Below are 21,971 nucleotides of genomic sequence, written 5' to 3' on the forward strand. Positions count from 1 at the left end.
AAAAAATTAAAAAAGAATAATAAAGCAAAAAGAATAAAAAAGACAGCAACCAAACCAATAACCTAATCCATGAATGATAACAAGTGCTAAAAACTAAGCTAAGCATAAAAATTAGAAGCAGAAACCTCAAGTCTACAGTTGCTCCTGAAGTCCACTGTCTTAATTTTGCAATGATTCGTTGTCTATTCAGGTATTCCAGAGATTCAGGGTACATCAAGCTGATTATGGAGATTTAATCTGCTCCTGAGGCTACTGGGAGAAATTTCCCTTTCTCTTTTTTGTTCCACAGCTCCTGGGGTTCAGCTTTGGATTTGGCTCCACCTCTACGTGTAGTTCACCTGAGGGCGTCTGTTCTTCACCCAGACCAGAGGTGGTTAAAGTAGCAGCTGATTAGGGGGCTCTGCCTTGCGCAGGCCGGGGAGAGGGAGGGGTACGGAATGCGGTGCGAGCCTGTGGTGGCAGAGGCTGGTGTGACATTGCAACAACCTGAGGCGCGTTGTTTGTTTCCCCAGAAAGTTGTTCCTGGATCACTGGACCCTGGCAGTGGCAGGCTGAACAGGCTCCGGGAGGGGAGGTTTGGATAGTGACCTGTGCTTGCACACAGGCTTTTTGGTGGCTGCAGCAGCAGCCTTAGCGTTTTATGCCTGTCTCTGGGGTCCACGCTGATAGCCACCCATCTCTGGAGCTCGTTTAGGCAGTGCTCTGAATCCCCTCTCCTTGTGCACCCCGAAACGATGGTCTCTTGCCTCTTAGGAAGTTCCAGACTTTTTCCCAGACTCCCTCCCGGCTGGCTGCGGCTCACTAGCCCCCTTCAGGCTGTGTTCACACAGCCAACCCCGGGGATCTGACCTCCGAAGCTCGAGCCTAAGCTCCCATCCCCCACCCGTCCCTGCAGGTGAGCAGACTAGCCTCTCCGGCTGGTGAGTACTGGTCGGCACCAGTCCTCTGTGCGGGAATCCCTCCCTTTGCCCTCTGCACCCCTGTTGCTGTGCTCTCCTCCGTGGCTCCAAAGCTTTCCCCCAACTACCTCCCATCTCTGCCAGTGAAGGGGCTTCCTAGTGTGTGGAAACCTTTCCTCCTTCACAGCTCCCTCCCACTGGTGCAGGTCCCATCTGTATTCTTTTGTCTCTGTTTTTTCTTTTTTCTTTTGCCCTACCCAGGTACATGGGGAGTTTCTTGCCTTTTGGGAAGTCTGTCATCTTCTGCCAGCGTTCAGTAAGTGTTCTGTAGGAGTTGTTACACATGTGGATGTATTTTTGATGTATTTGTTGGGAAGAAGGTGATCTCCACATCTTACTCCTCCACCGTCTTAAAGGTCCTCTCTAGCCTAGCTTTTTGTGTGCTACCAATTGCCTTTGACACAATGAAAACTTCACCTCCCCTACAAGTATTTTGTTTTTTGTGTCTCTGTGTAGCCAGTAGTGTATATATATATGTAGCATCACTACTAAAAAGAATTATAATCATCCTAAACACTATTGATTTCTCAAGGAAATAATAATCTGATTTAATTTTTGAGAAGTTGTAATATGTAGCCATGGCTCACTAACTTGCCCAGCAACACACTGTACTCAGCAGTAAACATTTGTATTAATTCCAATTACTTGAAATGGTGTGAGGAAAAATGAAAAACTGTCCAAGGTTCTGGGGTTTTCCAACTGTTTCTGAATGCTATTTTGGATAAATGAGAAGGTAAATATGCTTTCAATAGATTGAGCTTAAAACTGATGACAGTATTTAAAAACAGTATCAAATAAACATCTTAGACAAGAATTTACCTCCCCTTGTCAAGATCAGAAAGGTTTTCTACTCTATACTATAAAACTAGGGTGATTTTAAGTTCTTATTATAATGCCAGTCTTAGAATAGGAACATAAGAAATAACTATTGAAAAAATGTATTGATGGAAAAAGAATATATGAAAAAATAGATGGGTCTTCAGTTATACACACTCACACTGCTAATATGAATTCTTACTAGGCCTCAGGTTCAGTAAAATCACTTGCCTTACAAAGCTGAGGGACATATGCTTTAGCAGCATCCAATTATTACTCAAAGCAATATTTGTGCATTTAATCAAGGCCTTTGTGTAAGTATTATGCAATCAAATTTCTTAAACACTTAATTTCAGGAAAATATGTTTTAACAAAACTGAGATACTTCTTTTTGTTTTAGCATAAAAGTTGTATGCCCTGTTATTTCCATTTCTTCTTTGACTAATAGCAATCTTATTAACTTAAATAGTTGATATATTCTTCCCCTGTCTATATTTATTTGTATGTTTGCCTTATGATCTAACTATTATTTATATGTGTTTCTTTTATTATAAGATGATTTAGCCAAAGCTCACTATATTATATTATTTTGGGTCTAAGTTATTCAATGTTTCATTCAAAAGCCCCTTGAGGACAAAGATGGAAACTTGACTTATGAGAGATTCTATGTTATGTAAGCAATTAATTTTAGTCATTTTATGATAAATTTTTCCCACCTTAGTCTAATTATACCTAAAATCTGGAGAAAAATCAGGGTCTGTAATTATAAAACTTCCAGGGAATACTACCATCATATTTATAAATCCTATTTGATTTTAGTCATAAAATGTTTTGTATGATGACAATTAAATTCAGTAGTTAGTTAGTAGTAGTTAGTTGCCTCTTGAGAACCTGAATTGTGGTAGGTACTATGAGAAAGCCCTTCAGATTCAAAGATAATTATAACATGGTTTCAACAATAATAAGTAAACAAATGAACCCATTCAATCCTGTGGAATTAGATACCTTGGTTCAGTCTTTTTGTTTTTTTGCAGGTATATGATGGCTACCCTTTGGTATGTGTGCTGACGATACTGCCCAGTCTGTTAGAAATACACCTTTGCTGACTTTTCTCAGTCTTTCCAAATTCCACATGAAAGTCTCCATGTCTTTGCCTTCAAACCTTTAGGAATTTCATTTATACAAATGAAATTAATGCTGAGTTTTTACAGCTCAAGGACTTTTCCTTATATTTGGAAAATATGGTAGTACCGGGAGGTATGTGTTGTTGGAATTAACATGAATCATGTGTAAACTTTTGGCAGTGTTGGATAATTCCATTATCTTTATTGTGGTTACAGTTTTATAAAATGTATCAAATTGTAACTTTAGATATGGGCAATTTATTCCATATCAAATGTATCACAATACAGTTATAAAAATTACATTCCAGAAATTTCTGCATAACAAGTTGATTATTGATAAATATATATAGATCATTCTATCATCTACATATATCATATTCCTATCTATCTGTTTATCTATCTCTCATCTATCTATCTATCTTCTACCTATCTTCTATCTGTCAATCTATCATCTAGAGAAAAGCAAAGAAGCTAGAATAGTCAAAACATTTTAAAATGGAAGAAAAAGTCTGGACTTCCATTAACCTAATTTCAGAACTTACTATAAAGCTACAATAGTTAAAACAGTTATGGTATTGGTGAAATGATATGCATATACTTCACTGTAGGAGTCTTTATTACAATATATTGTAACTGCCTGTATACGTGTGTGTATGCACATGTGTGTATTTGCATGCATATATTTGTATACATACATATAGATGTTATGTTTTTTTCTCTAAGAGATAATGTTTGTTCCATTTCTCAAATGTTTCCTTAAAAATGGAGCAAGTGTCTGTAATAATAACTATTCCCTTTACGACTCTTATTTTTCCTTGGAGGAAAAGAATGGCTTTTCTGATCAGCTGAAACTCATCATGCACAGGCCAGCATTTCCTCTTCTCTGGGGATCAAGCTGCTTGCAGGACACAGCCATCCTTCTCTACAACTCTTGGGGCAGGTCTCATCTTGAGAGGCATACCCCTACCCAGTACTACTTAGGACTGGGTGGGTGGGTAAATTTATTTGTCCTGGAAATAATTAATGTTCTCTAATATCTAGCTTTTAATTGGAACGACAACTATATTTTGATCTCTTATTTAATCTCCTTTATCTTATTCAGTGGGTACAAGATTCAGATTGGTAAGTGGAATACTATTTGGGGGGTCTTCTTATATAACCAAAAGTTTCATCCTCTAATCTGACAATCTAAAAACAAGAAACCAGTTAAAGAGGCAGACTGTTTATTTGGAACCAAAGAATTGCAATTTGGAGTACACAGATTCGGGTAGAAATACAAATATGTCCCCTGACTACAGGAGAGGGGCTCAGAGTTTTTATGGATAAAAGAGGGGAAGATTAGTTAATTGGTGCAAGATGAGGTAATCGATCAGGTGAAGTGTTGATTGGTAAAAGAGGAGGTAAAGCTGGATTTGTACTCATTGATAGGTCAGGTGATGTGGTCACTAGGCAAAAATTTCACTTTTATCAGTCCTTTCAACAGGATCGTCTCATTCTTGCTGACTTCTTGGAATGTTGGCAACATGGTCCCATCATGATCTTCTATTCTTCCAATATTGCTCTCTCTAAAGTAATGGCACTTTGGTGGCATAAGTTCCTGGGGTAGTAGGACAAAGGAGTCACTTCATTAGCAGGGTATTTTTTAAAGAACTACTAATGCTGATACATTTATTAAGAGTTCTCAAAAGCTTAGGTCAAAGGGTGGTACAACATTACTATTTCAAGGGAAGCACTATTTGGTATTTTGCAGCTATGTTCCTATGTGATCTTCTAGCATCAGCTACAATACTGCTCAAAGAATTTTCAAGATTTATCAGTGGCTCAAGTTTGTATGAACCACGCAGTGTCACATTTCTTTATTCTTCTGTTTTCCAGCTCTCTTTTGTCTGTGCTTCTTCTAAATTCCAAGAGGAGATCTTGGTGGTTAGAGAGTAAAAACCTAACCTCTGCCTGCTTGTAGTTTCTGAATTACCAGAAAACTTGTCAAAAATCTTAATTTCTTTTTCAAGATTCATGTCCTTCCTGTATGGTGTCTAATCACATACATTTTCAGTAACTGATTTAGCTATTGCAAAATTCCTCAAGCTAGAGGACTAAAATAAGTGCTAAAAGGAAACTTAGATTATACTAAATTTGCATTTACCTCAATAACAGTTAAACATTTACTTCAGCATCTGCCATAGACAGCAGATAATCAATACCTTGGTTCAAACTTTAGCATTATTGGGAGCAAGAAAGTAATGCAAGAGACCTTCAAGATGGTGGAGGAGTAAGACGTGGAAATCAACTTCCTCCCCAAAAATACATCAAAAATACATCTACATGTGGAACAACTCCTACAGAACACCTACTGAACACTGGCAGAAGAACTGACATCCCAAAAGGCAAGAAAATCCCCACCTACCTGGGTAGGGCAAAAGAAAAAAGAAAAAACAGAGACAAAAGAATAGGGATAGGACCTGCACCTCTGGGAGGGAGCTGTGAAGGAGGAAAAGTTTCCACAGACTAGGAAGCCCTTTCACTTGTGGAGATGGCAGGGGGAAGCTTCAGAGCTACGGAGGAGAGTGCAGCAACAGGGGTGCAGAGGGCAAAGCGGAGAGATTCCCGCACAGAGGATTGGTGCCGACCAGCACTCACCAGCCTGAGAGGCTTGTCTACTCACCCGCCGGGGCGGGCGGGGGCTCGGAGCTGAGGCTCGGGCTTCTGAGTTCAGACTCCAAAGAGAGGACTGGGGTTGGCTGCATGAACACAGCTTGAAGGGAGCTAGTGCTCCACAGCTAGTCAGGAAAATGTCTGGACCTGCCTAAGAGGCAAGAGACCTTTGTTTTGGGGTGCATGAGGGGAAGGGATTCAGAGCACTGCCTAAATGAGCTCTAGAGATGGGCACAAGCCGCGTCTATCAGCATGGACACCAGAGACAGGCAGGAAATGCTAAGGCTGCTGCTGCAGCCACCAAATATCCTGGGTGAAAGCACAGGGCACTATCCACACTTGCCCTCCTGGGAGCCTGTGCAGCCCGCTACTGCCAGGGTCCCGTAATCCAGGGACAACTTCCCTGGGAGAACACACGGCAAACCTCAAGCTGTTGCAACGTCATGCTGGCCTCTGCCACCTCAGGCTTGCCCAGCATTCGGTACCCCTCCCTCCCTCCAGCCTGAGTGAGCCAGAGCCAACTAATCAGCTGCTATTTTAGCCCCGTCCTGTCTGAGTGAAGAACAGACAACCTCAGATGACATACACGCAGAGGCAGGGCCAAATGCAAAGCTGAACCACAGGAGCTGTGCGAACAATGAAGAGAAAGGGAAATTTCTCCTAGCAGCCTCAGGAGCAGTGGATTGAATCTCCACAGTCAACTTGATGTATCCTGTATCTCTGGAATACCTGAATAGACAATGAATCATCCCAAAATTGAGGTGGTGGACTTTGGGAGCAACTGTAGACTTGGGGTTTGCTTTCTGCATCTAATTTGTTTCTGGTTTTATGTTTATCTCAATTTAGAATTTAGAGTTTATTACCACTGGTAGATTTGTTTAGTGATTTGGTAGCTCTCTTCCTTTTTAAATTTTTTTATATATAGATATTTTTCCTTTTCCTCTTTTTGTGAGTGTGTATGTGTATGATTTTTTTGTGTGATTTTGTCTGTATAGCTTTGCTTTTACCATTTGTCCTAGGGTTCTGTCTGTCTTTTTTTTTAGTATACATTTTACTGCTTGTTATCATTGGTGGATTTGGTTTTTGATTTGGTTGTCCTCTTCTTTCTTTCTTTTATTTTTCATTACATTTTACTTTTTTATTTATTTTTTATTTTTTTGCAGTACGTGGGCCTCTCACTGTTGTGGCCTCTCCCGTTGCGGAGCACAGGCTCTGGATGCACAGGCTCAGCGGCCATGGCTTACGGGCCCAGCTGCTCCGCGGCATGTGGGATCTTCCCGAACTGGGCACAAACCCATGTCCCCTGCATTGGCAGGTGGACTCTCAACCACTGCGCCACCAGGGAAGCCCACTTTTTTTATTTTTAATAATATTTTTTATTTTAATAACATTCTTTTCTTCTCTCTTTTCTTCTGAGCTGTGTGGCTAACAGGTTCTTGGTGCTCTGGGCAGCTGTCAGGCTTGTACCTCTGACTTGGGAGAGCCGAGTTCAGGATATTGGTCTACCAGACACCTCCCAGCTCCATGTAATATCAAACGGTGAAAGCTCTTCCAGAGATCTCTATCTCAATGCTAAGACCCGCCTCAACTCAATGACCAGCAAACTACAGTGCTGGACACGCTATGCCAAACAATGAGTAAGACAGGAACACAACCCCACCCATTAGCAGAGAGGCTGCCTAAATCATAGTAAGGTCACAGACACCGCAAAACACACTGAGCATTGTCCTGCTCACCAGAAAGACAAGATCCAGCCTGATCCACGGGAACACAGGCACAGTCCCCTCAGCCTACACAACCCACTGAACCACCTTACCCACCAGAGGCAGACACCAAAAAAAAGGGAACTATGAACCAGCAGCCTGCAAAAAGGAGACCCCCAAACAGTAAGTTAAGCAAAATGAGAGGACAGAGAAACACACAGCAGATGAAGGAGCAAGATAAAAACCCACCAGACCAAACGAAGAAGAAATAGGCAGTCTACCTGAAAAAAAATTCAGAGTGATGATAATAAAGATCCAAAATATTGGAAATAGAATGGAGAAAATAAAAGAAATGTTTAAGAAGGTTCTAGAAGAATGAAAGAGCGAACAAACAATGATGAACAACAGAATAAATGAAATTAAAAATTCTCTAGAAGGAATGAATAGCAGAATAACTGAGGCAGAAAAATGGATAAGTGACCTCGAAAGTAAAATAGAGGAAATAACTACCACAGAGCAGAATAAAGAAAATGAAAAGAATTGAGGACAGTCTCAGAGACCTCTGGGAAAACAATAAATGCACCAACATTCGAATTATAGGCGTCTCAGAAGGAGAACAGAAAAAGAATGAGAAAAAATTTGAAGAAATTATAGTCAAAAACTTCCCTAATATGGGAAAGAAAATAGTCAATCAAGTCCAGGAACTGCAGAGAGTCCCATACAAGATAAGTCCGAGGAGAAACACACTGAGACAGAAATAAATCAAACTGTCATAAATTAAATACAAAGAAAAAATATTAAAAGCAGCAAGGGAAAAACAACAAATAACATACAAGGGACTCCCCATAAGGTTAACAGCTGATCCTTCAGCAGAAACTCTGCAAGCCAGAAGGTAGTGGCAGGACATATTTAAAGTGATGAAAGGGAAAAACCTACAACCAAGTTTACTCTTCCCAGCAAGGACCTCATTCAGATTTGACAGAGAAATTTAAACCTTTACAGACAAGCAAAAGCTAAGAGAATTCAGCACCACCAAACCAGCTTTACAACAAATGCTAAAGGAACTTCTCTAGGCAGGAAACACAAGCGAAGGAAAACACTGACAATAACAAAAACAAAACAATTAAGAAAATGGTAATAGGAACATACATATTGATAATTACCTTAAATGTAAATGGATTAAATGCTCCAACCAAAAGACATAGACTGGCTGAAGGGATACAGAAACAAGACCTGTATATATGCTGTCTACAACAGACCCACTTCAGACCTAGGGACACATACAGACTGAGAGTCAAGGGATGGAAAAAGATATTCCCTGCAAATGGAAATCAAAAGAAAGCTGGAGCAGCAATTCTCATATCAGACAAAACAGACTTTAAAATAAAGGGTATTCCAAAAGACAGAGAAGGACACTACATAATGATGAATGGATCAATCCAAGAAGAAGATAAAACAATTGTAATTATTTATGCACCCAAAATAGGAGCACCTCAATACATAAGGCAAATGCTAACAGGCATAAAAGGGGAAATTGAAGGTAATACCATCATAGTAGGGGACTTTAACACCCCACTTTCACCAATGGATAGATCATCCAAAATGAAAATAAATAAGGAAACAAAAGCTTTAAATGATACATTAAACAAGATGGACAATTCATATTTATAGGACATCCCATCCAAAACCAACAGAATACCCTTTCTTCTCAAGTGCTCATGGAACATTCTCCAGGATAGATCATATCTTTGGTCAAAATCAAGCCTTGCTAAATTTAAGAAAATTGAAATCATATCAAGTATCCTTTCTGACCACAACACTATGAGACTAGACATCAATTAGTCGAAAAAATCTGTATAAAATACAAACACATGGAGGCTAAACAATGAACTCCTAAATAACCAAGGGATCACCAAAGAAATCAAAGATGAAATCAGAAAATACCTAGAAACAAATGACAACAAAATCATGATGGCTTAAAACCTCGGGGATGAAGCAAAAGCAGTTCTAAGAGGGAAGTTTATAGCAATACAATTCTACCTCAAGAAACAAGAAACATCTCAAATAAACAACTTAAACTTACACCTAAAGCAATTAGAGAAAGAAGAACAAAACAACTCCAAAGTTAGCAGAAGGAAAGAAATCATAAAGATCAGATCAGAAATCAATGAAAAAGAAATGAAAGCAACAATAGCAAAGCTCAATAAAACTAAACGCTGGTTCTTTGAGAAGATAAACACAATTGATAAACCATTAACCAGAGTCATCAAGAAAAAAAAGGGAGAAAACTCAAATCAATAGATTTAGAAATGAAAAAGAAGTAACAACTGACACTGCAGACATACAAAGGATCATGAGAGATTACTACAAGCAACTATATGACAATAAAATGGACAACCTGGAGGAAATGGACAAATTCTTAGAAAAACACAACCTTCCCAAATGAACCAGGAAGAAATAGAAAATATAAACAGACCAATTACAAACACTGAAATTGAAACTGTGATTAAAAATCTTCCAACAAACAAAAGCCCAGGACCAGATAGCTTCACAGGCAAATTCTATCAAACATTTAGAGAAGAGCTAACACATATCCTTCTCAAACTCTTCCAAAATATAGTAGAGAGAGAAACACTCCCAAACTCTTTCTACAAGGCCACCATCACCCTGATACAAAAACCAGACAAAGATGTCAAAAAGAAAGAAAACTACAGGCCAATATCACTGATGAACATAGATGCAAAAATCCTCAACACAATACCAGCAAACAGAATCCAACAGCACATTAAAAGGATCATACACCATTATCAAGTGGGATTTATCCCACTTGAATAGAATGCAAGGATTCAAAAGAATGCAAGGATTCTTCAATATATGCAAATCAATCAGTGTGATACACCATATCAACAAATTAAGGGAGAAAAACCATATGACCACCTCAATAGATGCAGAGAAAGCTTTTGACAAAATTCAACACCAATTTATGATAAAAACCCTCCAGAAAGTAGACATAGAGGGAACTTACCTCAACATAATGAAGGCCCTTTATGAGAAACCAAGAGCCAACATCGTTCTCAATGGTGAAAAACTGAAACCATTTTCACTAAGATCAGGAACAAGACAAGGTTGTCCACTTTCACCACTATTATTCAACATAGTTGTGGAAGTTTTAGCCACAGCAGTCAGAGAAGAAAAAGAAATAAAAAGAATCAAAATTGGAAAAGAAGAAGTAAAGCTGTCACTGCAGATAGCATGATATTTTACGTATAGTATCCTAAAGATACTACCTGAAAACTACTAGAGCTAATCAATGAATTAGGTAAAGTAACAGGATACAAAATTAATGCACCGAAATCTCTTGCATTCCTACACACACATTCCTACACACTAATGATGGTATATCATCATAGAAGAGAAATAAAAATTCTAGTGTTATAGGGAAGAACTAACCTGACTTCATATTGTATCTATTTCTTTAAGCTCTAGACTTGTTCTCTATAGCTAATTGCTTCCTGCCCAGTCTTGCTAACTGCACGTAGGTACATTAATCATAAATAGGATTGTGGCTTATAGCTTGAAGTATACATAATACATATACAAAAGGTGGTTCTTTAGGATGTTAATCCACCACCTTTTTGGTGTGCTGGCTTTCCGAATAAAGTCACTATTCTTTGTCCCAACACCTTGTCTCTCAACTTATTAGCTTTATGTAGAGAGCAGTACAAGCTTGGACACAATAACCCTTGCAAGCTACAACTAAGATAAGAACTCAAATATGACCCCAGGAAACATATTGAGATGAAAAATTTAAACATCAGCCAGGAAACAGTATCAATATGGTCTTCTTTCATAAAGTGCGTACTTAAAATTCTATTAATTTGATGGTACTTTCCATAAACTTGATAACATTTTATTTCTCTCTACATGGTAAAGGTGAAATGCATTTCACATTATTATCCCTCAGTCTGAACTACTATTTTCTCCATTAATTTCTATTACTTTTTCCTTTTTATTGCCAACGTTTCCATAAAGAAAGTAGAATTGCATAAGATGAAGTGATATTCTTTGGATGAACACAGCAATCACAAGCTTCTTAAGATAAAAAGGGCTCAATATTACTGCAGGGTCTCAGTGCAGAACTGCCTTAGAACCTATTTCTCATAAGAACCGATCTACGTTAATCTAATCATTCAGGAGGCTCTTCCTCGGGGACCCCATTTATTATTTGGCATCCAGAAGTTGGCCTCCTGCAAAGTGAACTAATCTTGAAAGAGACTTTCTGTCCTACTAATGGCTTAGAAAATTTTCTACATCTCTTTTTTTTAATCCAATTCACATCTAGGTCTGATCGAGAACTGCAACAGAACCCTCTGTTTTCCTAGAAAAGAATTCTACATTCTTGGACAGGGATTTAAGTAGTGTAGAAAGGCAAAAATAGAACTTCTTTAAAGTGTTAAATCAATAATTTCTATAAATTGATCACAAAATGCAAGGCACTGGTTGACATTTTTTCACAGTTTCTTAGTGTACAAGTTGTCTAAAAGGACACACTTTCACTTATATCTCATTTACTCTTCACAACTTACTCCACTCTCAGCATCGTCAGGGACAACTAGAAAACAAGGAGAACACATTTAGATTACCGACAACCATTGAAATGTTATACCATCATATTGCCCACAATTCAGGAAACAACAATCCACAATGCTCCTGTGGATACTTGTGTGTGATATGGACAGCATGAGGGGTGAAGGTGGAGAAGGGGATGAGGTTGAGGAATAAATCTTTGCTAAGTACATTTGAAAAGATTCAAACATCTGTTCCTTCAATTACTGATTTTTCCAGATTCCTAAACCAAATACAGGGAGCCATAACCTCACTCTGATTTCTAACTTTCAATAATCTATTTTTGTGAGACTTATTGCTCTATGAATATATAGTAATAAAAAGAAGAGAGAGAAAATTTTCTAAGTACATTGAAATTCCTTAAATAAGTGACTTCCTTAAATAGTTAACCAAAATTAAAATTATCTTCCTCTGATTTCATTACGTGAAGTTGATATATATATATATATATATATATATATAGAGAGAGAGAGAGAGAGAGAGAGAGAGAGAGAGAGAGAGAGAGAGAGAAAGATATATAGAGAGAGGAAGATATATAAATATATATATATATTTTTTTTTAATGGGCTCACACAAATATTTCCATGAAATTATTTTATCCTGTGTCCCCCTGACAATATTACACACATGCATACACAAACACATACACACATTTGTTTGGTATTTGTGAGAAAATTGATGCAGGGAGCCCGAAGAGCCTGTTGTTGCTATTTTGGGTCTTTCCTTCTGTCCCAGTATTAGTGCCAACTCAAAACCACTAGAGAATAATGCAGTCTTTTGAAGCAGAGACTCTATTTTTGTTTTGATTTTCTCAGTACACCTTTCTCTAATAACTGAAATATTTATAGCAGTACTTTGATTCAAATTAGCTGAGGGGGAAATATTTCTGCTAGGAACATTTTTGTATAGGCATTACTTTTCATCAAAAACCTTCCTGGAAACTAAGTCATTATGTGAATTGCCATGAAAAGCATAGTGTTTTCTCTGAAAATGAACATGGTTATATTTCTAACTAAGGAGTTTATATTCAATAAATGAACTTTGATATTGATTTTAAAATAATATGCACCAGTTCTATTAAATGAACCACACAGCTTAATGTAGACTTCAATGTACTATAGACTACATGTCATTCACAAACATAAACCTTTATTACATAATATATATAACTAGACTAGTGTTATATTACTATAGGCATAATAACCACTCAATCAATATCTCTTAATAATATGAAGAGATTTAAAAATATTTTTGCCATCTCAAGATTTAGATAGAATTCTGAGATGGTTTTGGTGATAAACCCTTATTAAAATTCTGTCCAATTAAGTCAGAACTGATGGCTTCATTTTCTATAAGTACATTTCCTTATGTTCCTTGAACTTATATCTTACAGCCAGCTGATCTGCTCGTAGATTACACAACCTGCACTCAATGGATGCAAGCACATAGCAGAAGATCATTTTCTTATCTGTTGTTTTTTAACTGGTATGTTTAAATAATTTATATTTAATATATTTATTGATAAGATTTAATTTGGTTTTATAATTTTATTATTTGTTTCCTCTTTGTTTCCTTTTATTTTTGTTCCTTTTTTTCCCCTTCTCTTCCTCCTTTCGAGTTATTTGAACAATTTTGAGCATTCCATTTAAATTTAACTATTTTGCTTTTGACTACATCTCTTTGTATATTTTTAATGGTATCTCTATGGATTAAATTGTAAACACAACTTTTTACACTCGAATTAGAGTCAATATTTACCTCTTTAAGTATAATGTACAACCTGAACCACTATACAGGTCACTTTACCCTCTCTGATTACATTATAGTTTCTTACATATTACATCTATAAACAGACAATATTATAAGTTATGGTTTTAGCACCCAAACATATTTTGAAGAACTCAAGAGAAGAATAATCCATTATATTTACCCAGATATACACCATTTGGGTTATTTTTCCTTTGTTCTTAATTTCCAGGTTTCTTTCTGGAGCCATTTCCATTTTGTATGCAAAACTTTCTTATCAACTTAGGGCAGATCTGCTGGAAGAGCAATTCCCTTAGTGTTCTTTTTTTCAGAGAATGTCTTTATGTCATTTCATTCATGAAATTTAATTACACTGGATGTAGAATTTTGCATCGAAATTTCCTTTTTTTTCAGCAGTTTACAAATATTGTATCATTTCTTTCAGGCCTCCATAGTTTTGCATGGGAAATCCACAATCACTCCAGTTACTGTTCCTATGTGGCAGGCTTCTCAGTTTTGCACTTTTGACATTTTGAACCAGATATTTCTTTGTTGTGTATGTGTTTATGTATGTGGTGGGGAATGGGGGCCTGTGCATTGTAGGATGTTAAATGCCGCCTCTGCCCTCTACCAAATAGGTGATTTTGAACTGTGGGAAGTGAATGATGTCCATCTTGCTTTGCTGTAAAGAGGTTGGATTGTGTTTAAAATTGGAATCTAAAGAATCCCAGTTAAATATATATTTCATTTTCTCTCTTGGAACAAGTTGAGTCCACAAAAGGCTCTAGAAAACCATCCTGTCACCATTGATGATCCTTTAACCTGTCACAAGGTGCCTCAAAATAATTCATAGTTTCTTGGGAGAGGATGAGGAGTCTATAAAACTTTCCAAATGCTTTATCTGAGCCATAAGAAAACCACATGAAGGTGCCAGGCTCTCTAAATGTTAGGATTTCTGTTGCCTTCTTCTTAAGACAAATCCATAGGCGTTTTCCTGGAGTTGTCTCTGTCTCCACCCTGGTGCCTACTTCTGGGCTTGGCGGTCACGTGAACCCTTCAGTGTCTCAGTCTAATCAAATCAAGGTGAAATAATAAAAACATTGGAAAAACCATCCACTCCAAAAAAATATTTACAAAAAAAAAAAACATCTGTTAAATTCTCTATGTTCATTCAGTTAACTTCCTTTGGGGTAACACACCTGTATTATTAGATTGCATACTATTCAAGCAAATCTAACTTTAAACATGCCTGATGTTTTCCAAGTATAGACAACATATGAGATGGACTTCAGTCACATTTATATTTTTCAGTTTCTCATTTATTAAATATTGATTCTAATTAGATCATGTTTAAGAGCAAAGAGAGATTTTCTCAAAGACAGTGGGTTCCTTTTCTGTACTTTTTTTCTGTTTATCTTACTGTAAGTGGAAAAAAATAAAACAAAAACAGAAGACCAATGTCAGTATGAGCGTATTTTACAATATGAATTAAATTTCAAAATCAATAATATTAAGGCTAAATGTAATTCATAAAGTATACTAATGTTCATGTTTCTAGCTATAGGATAATATTTATTATCAGTGTATTCTAGAATTTTTTCAATGTTTGCTACTGTTAATACATAGTGAGATTTTTAATTTCTTAACTTGTCCCCTAGGAATCACCAAGGAGGGATCAGGGGCAAGTAACACAGAGCCTGGCATATAATAGGCACTAAGTAAGTGTCAAACATACATGAATCTGGATCAATTAAATGGGGGATTATACTGACGTCAGCAAAAATAAGTTTAGAAATAACAGCTCATATACATATAAGAAAGCATCCTCTCCTGCCCATTGCTGTGTCACATTAGCCTTGATAGATACTGAGAGGAAAATTTGAGGTTATATGCACTATAGCTGAGTTGTTATATGAATTACTCTGCAATTTCTCTACCACTGATATAAAAATTGATGTTGAGGAAATCAAGTCCTTATTTTCAGATAAGGACAGTTAGAATTACTTGTACCCAGTTCAGGTGGAGAATTCTTGCAGAAACAAATATGCTATAGTGAGTTAGCAGGGAGCCCTGTTAAATTTTTAATTAATTAATAAATCCATTTATTTACCAAATGTGTTGAAAATATTCCTATGTTTTAGGCAAATAAGATATAGCTTTCCCTAAAAAGGCCTAACAGCAGACAGATAATTAAACACATAACTGTAATTAATGTGCTAAATACTAAAGTAGAGAAACAGTGAATAGAATGAGTCATTCTCATTTCAGAGGTCATGAAAAATCTTACAAACACAAACTTTCCAACAGGGTCTTAAGTGAGGTGTAGAAGTTTCCCAGGAATTATGGTAAGGGAAGAAAATATGGAGGGCATTCCAGGTAATATCTTGAAGAAATATTTTCAACTGCTTTCCAAGCATTTCTCATGTGCATGTTTCAAGGATAATGTGTTCCAACTGGAACTCTCTCTGTCTCTCTCTTCCTATCCAGACTTTTCCAAACCAGAAAACATCCAACATGACTGCAATGGCAGATTTTAACAGATAAGTCTCTTGTCCTAAACTTTCATGTGAATGTTTGTGTATGTATTAGAAGCACATTTTTTTTTTTTTGACCATGCCACCCGGCATATGGGATCTTAGTTCCCTGACCAGGGATCGAAACTGCACCTCCTGCATTGGAAATACAGTCTTAATTACTGGACCACCAGAGAAGTCCCTGTTATTGTTGTTTTTAAGTGTTCAAACTTCAAAGAAAAAAAAATACTTCTCTGCATGGTTTTCACACAATTCTGGGTTGGAAAATTTGTGGGAGACAAATACTAGGGAAATTGTGATGATAGCATATTGGATCAGGGAGGCATTTTTCCCTGAGTAATGAGATTTATTCTAGGCAATGAGTTTTAATTTTAGAAAAGGGAAACTGGTCAAATCCTTTCAAAGAAGCTTTGGTAGACTGTCCAAATCCATATGTTTCCAAGTATCTGAATGTCTCTCCTTCTTTGACACATGAGCGAACTTCTCCAAAAAAAGCAAACAAGCAAAAACAAACGAGGGGCAATTGTAAATTAGTTTGATTTACAATGGATTTAGGGCCATTTTAAATATGTTCTGGACATAAATTATGAACCAGAAGAGTGTGTTGAAGTTCTGTTTATATTGGACGCTACTACTGTGATTCTAACATATTTTCCAACATAACAGTTTAGTCATAAAAGAGCTAGATAACGTTTATCCTTAGATCAGAGAGAAGAGAATCTGCCTCATTTGGGGTAATCCATGCTGAGAGGAAAATAGACAAAATCACCATGTCTTGTGTGATAGAGTCATGAATTTTCACCCTTACACTTTCAGGGTATAGTAGTATAAATGTTTGTTGGAAATAATAACTCTATAAGAAAATTTGATTTTTCTGAATATATTTTGAAGACATAAATCTAATTACATCCAAAAAGTTTAAAATGTTAAAATTGAAAAAATACATCTCAAGAAGTAGTTTTTAGTTGTATATGTTGCATTTTCTTACAGTTCAGTGTATCTTTAAAGTGATAAAAAAAAGCTAAACTAAATGTTTTCAAATTTTTGAATGTTTGTCTCACTCCATAAAATGTTTAAAATTAATTGGTATACTCTTTTATATACTAAACATCTGTGAGAATGTTCTGCATGCAACAGATACTTTATGTCATGGGATAAAGATTTTATAAAGTGAGCAAGAGATTTTCAATATTTAGGTTTTCTGTAGGTTTTGATTTTCATGAGCCACAATATTATTTTTTGTATAAATTATAAGTATAGATTTTCTTTATGATTGGTGTATTATTGCTTATGATTTTAAGTTAGCATAAGTATTGCTATTTTGATGAATTTTTCTCCTTCACATTAAATATAATTTGAGTTGAAGAAAAGAAAAAACACAGATCAAAGTGTGTATAATCTTTTCCCAAAACACAGTCTACCTAGGTGAATATTGTGATGAGTAACTTTTCTATTCATGTAAGGAGATCAGGTATATTAGGTCTAGAGTCTAAGAAATGAACCTTAAATTTAGGATGATCTTCATATCTTTCACTATTCTTCTCAAAATGCTCTTAAGTAGATTTGATTGCCCTTGTTTTTTTATAAAATGAATTAACTGTAGTGGAACTACTTCAAATAGAAAAAATCAATTTCTGATCAAGAAAGCAAGAGTAGTATAGAAAGTTACAATCGTTTTAATTAACCCTGAAAACTAGTAGTAAGGAAGGATGATTAAACCATATCGATAATTGGAATCATGGCATTTTGTATTTGCTGTCTGCAATGGGTGGTCAGACTGTCATTTCCTGGATTCAGCTTCTACAAATTTGCAGTCAAGATGCACAATGGGAAGCAATCACGCCTCAGAGTGACTTCTGTGTTTAAGATCACCAGCATATTCTAGCTATGTGAACTTTGGTAAGTTCTTCCAATGTATTTTGAGTCTCTGTCTTTTTTCCTGTCAAATGGCAATTGCACTGATTTTAACCATTACAGAGGTTGTTGGGTGGTATTACAGAGTCCTTTACATTTTTAAAAAAATTTTAGAACAATTTTAGATTTACAAGAGAACTGTGAAGATAATACAAAGTTCCCATATATAATATGGATGACGAATTTTCCTTTCATATTGAATCCTCTAGCCCAGAAAGAGTTGAACAAGTATCTTTGACTGAGTCTACATTTCCGTGGTCAATCACCCTGTACTGAATGGTTTTGTAGACCCAATTTACAAGTGATTTATGCACATTGAGACTTCAACAGGGGAGACTATCAGTTCTAGCTTCTCTGTCATTAGGAGAATCATGCAGACTCTTTGTAGCAAATTGGCTTCAAAATGATTCATAAATCATTTTGATTCATGCAGATTCATGCAGATTCATTTTGATTCAACTGCACACGTACAGGCTCAGCCTGAATCTGAAAGCTTTTTTTTTTTTTATTGGCCCTAAATCCCTTTCTTGTCACTTTTGTGCCAGGAGAAACACAGTGGAAATTCTAGGGGTCCAGAGAGAATGAGATTCTAATTAAAAATGATTTGAAAACCAAGCAAAACTATTAAGTCAGATGCAATTGAATATCTGAAAAAGATTTTTATATTTGCATACTGTTATTTGAGCTTTGGGGCAAACTGTGTTCCCTAAAGATTTTAATGCAAGAATGTTTTCTTAACACCTTAATATTATTTTATTTGTGGATTTAGTTATGTGAATAATATTTTTGGCATAGAATAATAATTTTGTGTATGTTAAGAATGTATTTCCAATGATTAAAAATTCTGGACAAACCCAATTTGGATGAATAATTCATCTGTACCAAGTCCACATAATGTGCAAATCAAAATAGAGATACAGATAACCAGAAGTAGAGCATAGAATAGCATAAATGCTATGTAGAGAAAAAAGGAAAACAGTTCAAAATGAGTAATAAAAGGTTTTCACTAACTGAAGAATTAAGATAAAGTCTCGTGGCACAGATAAATTAAACTGGGTTTTGGGCCAGATGGTGGAGAGTACTGAATGCCAGACTAAGGAATCTGGAGGCTAACTTTTGTAAATTTGAAGTAGACTAGTGACATGACCAATATGATGCTCTAGGAAGCAGACAGGATAGGTTAAGAGGCCAATGGTCTATTGTAGTAAAATCTCATCTAGACACTATAACTCCAAGTGGACATTATCCAAATTTGAGAGCCTTTTTTGTTTCAATGATAGAATGATGGTGCTAGCATTTGTGGATAAGTGCAAAAGATACAAGACATTCAGCTATGGATAGGACAACTTCAAACAAGAAATGATGGTTTCATGTCCCATACAACTTTCAAATGCTTTGGTGGATAATGATGTACTTTAAAAATCACCTTATCTTTGATAAAGGAGGCAAGAATATACAGTGGAGAAAAGACAGCCTCTTCAATAAGTGGTGCTGGGAAAACTGGACAGCTACATGGAAAAGAATGAAATTAGAACACTCCCTAACACCATACACAAAAATAAACTCAAAATGGATTAAAGACCTAAATGTAAGGCCAGACACTATAAAACTCTTAGAGGAAAACATAGGCAGAACACTCTATGACATAAATCACAGCAAGATCCTTTTTGACCCACCTCCTAGAGAAATGGAAATAAAAACAAAAATAAACAAATGGGACCTAATGAAACTTCAAAGCTTTTGCACAGCAAAGGAAACCATAAACAAGACGAAAAGACAACCCTCAGAATGGGAGAAAATATTTGCAAATGAAGCAACTGACAAAGGATTAATCTCTAAAATTTACAAGCAGCTCATGCAACTCAATATCAAAAAAACAAATAACCCAATCCAAATATGGGCAGAAGACCTAAATAGACATTTCTCCAAAGAAGATATACAGATTGCCAGCAAACACATGAAAGAATGCTCAACATCATTAATCATTAGAGAAATGCAAATCAAAACTACAATGAGATACCATCTCACACCAGTCAGAATGGCCAACATCAAAAAATCTACAAACAGTAAATGCTGGAGAGGGTGTGGAGGAAAGGGAACCCTCTTGCACTGTTGGTGCGAATGTAAATTGATACAGCCATTATGGAGAACAGTACGGAGGTTCCTTAAAAAACTAAAAATAGAACTACCATATGACCCAGCAATCCCACTACTGGGCATATACCCTGAGAAAACCATAATTCAAAAAGTGTCAGGTACCAAAATGTTCATTGCAGCTCTATTTACAATAGCCAGGACATGGAAGCAACCTAAGTGTCCATCAACAGATGAATGGATAAAGATGTGGCACATATATACAATAGAATATTACTCAGCCATAATAAGATACAAACTTGAGTTATTTGTAGTGAGGTGGATGGACCTAGAGTCTGTCATACAGAGTGAAGTAAGTCAGAAAGAGAAAAACAAATACCGTATGCTAACACATATATATGGAATCTAAAAAAAAAAAGAAAATGCCAATGCAAAAGACTATGAAATATGAAGGGATCACCCCAGATTAAAGGAGTAAAGAGGTGTGACAATTAAATGTTTCATGAATGATCATGGACTAAGGGGAAAAAAACCAGCTATTGCAAACAACTGAGAAAATTTGAACACACACCATATATGGTGCATGATAGTATTCTGTCAATATCAAATTTTGTGAAATTGTGCCATGGTTACATAAGCAAATGTCCATCTTCGTGGAAGATATATGAAGAATTCAGGGATTAAATAGCATAACATCAGCCACTTGCACCTAATTCTCAAATGGTTCAGCAAGAATCATAATGTGTTTTTTGTGTCCTGTGTCTATATGCTTACTGATTCTCAATCCTACTTACACATTACAATAAACTGAAATCTCTGAAACAACAACAAAAAAATCATTTAAAACCTATCTTTTAAAATGTAACTCCACACAAAAATACTTTTGCCTTACTTTAATGACATTGGATTTTCTACAAATAAATAAGTAAATTGAGGAGTGATTAGTCACCTGACTTACATGACTCTATATTAACATTTGAAAATATTTATTTCTTATAGATTTAGTACTTGGTCCAGCATATTAACTACAGATAATATATTTCAGCAATACTCAGTTGTATATTTCAGGTTGGGTTTCAAATATATGCCATAAATAAAAGTTATCAACCTACCTAATCTGCCAACATTATTTTTATTCTAATGAAACAATGAAATGTTAAATAGAATATTTTACAATGAAATATGCTGGTAAGATTGGCAAAATATACTTCCAAGATTTAGACAAAAGTTTTGAAGACTCTATACTATCATTTTAATGTTAAAAGAAAAATAACCTTAACATTAAGGAAGAAAAAAGAGTCTGTTGTTTCTTTAAGTATAACACAAATGACCACAGAATATGCTAAGCTATATACTATTTAAAAAAAAAATTAAACTTGTCAGCTATGAAAGGTCATGAGAATGAAAGAAAGAAATCCAAATAATATATTTTCTCTTACTCCTTTAAGAAATATCTGTGTTTCAAGAAAGACTGATGCAATGGCAAAAGATGTGAAAAATCAGTTGAACGATGAACTGCAGTTAAGCACATTTTCATTACAATCGCATGAGAATATCATGTGTCAATATGATGCTTTACTGCTCACATATATTGTTTCCACAAAATGAAAAGTATTAAAATGTTTTTTTTTAAATATTGAGAAAGGTCACTAAATGCCAGCAAAAAGTTATGACTTATTTTGTGGACAACATATTTGACTTTCCAAATGTCACTGCTTGTACAAACTGGTAGAGCACCAGCTGTGGCTAAGAGCAGTCATAAAAAAGTCGCAACTGGTATTTTAACCATTTATTTATGTATCT

The 21,971-nt window shown here is 36.0% G+C and overlaps 1 long non-coding RNA gene across 2 annotated transcripts in view; it reads left to right on the forward strand.

Annotated features, from left to right (window-relative positions):
* LOC307188319 overlaps positions 1–21,971 on the forward strand; it is a 149,760-nt gene that overhangs the window by 58,347 nt on the left and 69,442 nt on the right. For both annotated transcript variants that reach the window (XR_013828893.1, XR_013828894.1), the window contains exons 2-3: positions 13,274–13,365; positions 16,114–16,170. This is a non-coding gene — a long non-coding RNA (uncharacterized lncRNA). The remainder of the gene's footprint in view (positions 1–13,273; positions 13,366–16,113; positions 16,171–21,971) is intronic.

Source organism: Stenella coeruleoalba (assembly GCF_951394435.1).
Source record: "Stenella coeruleoalba genome assembly, chromosome: 6".
Taxonomy (NCBI): Eukaryota; Metazoa; Chordata; class Mammalia; order Artiodactyla; family Delphinidae; genus Stenella; species Stenella coeruleoalba.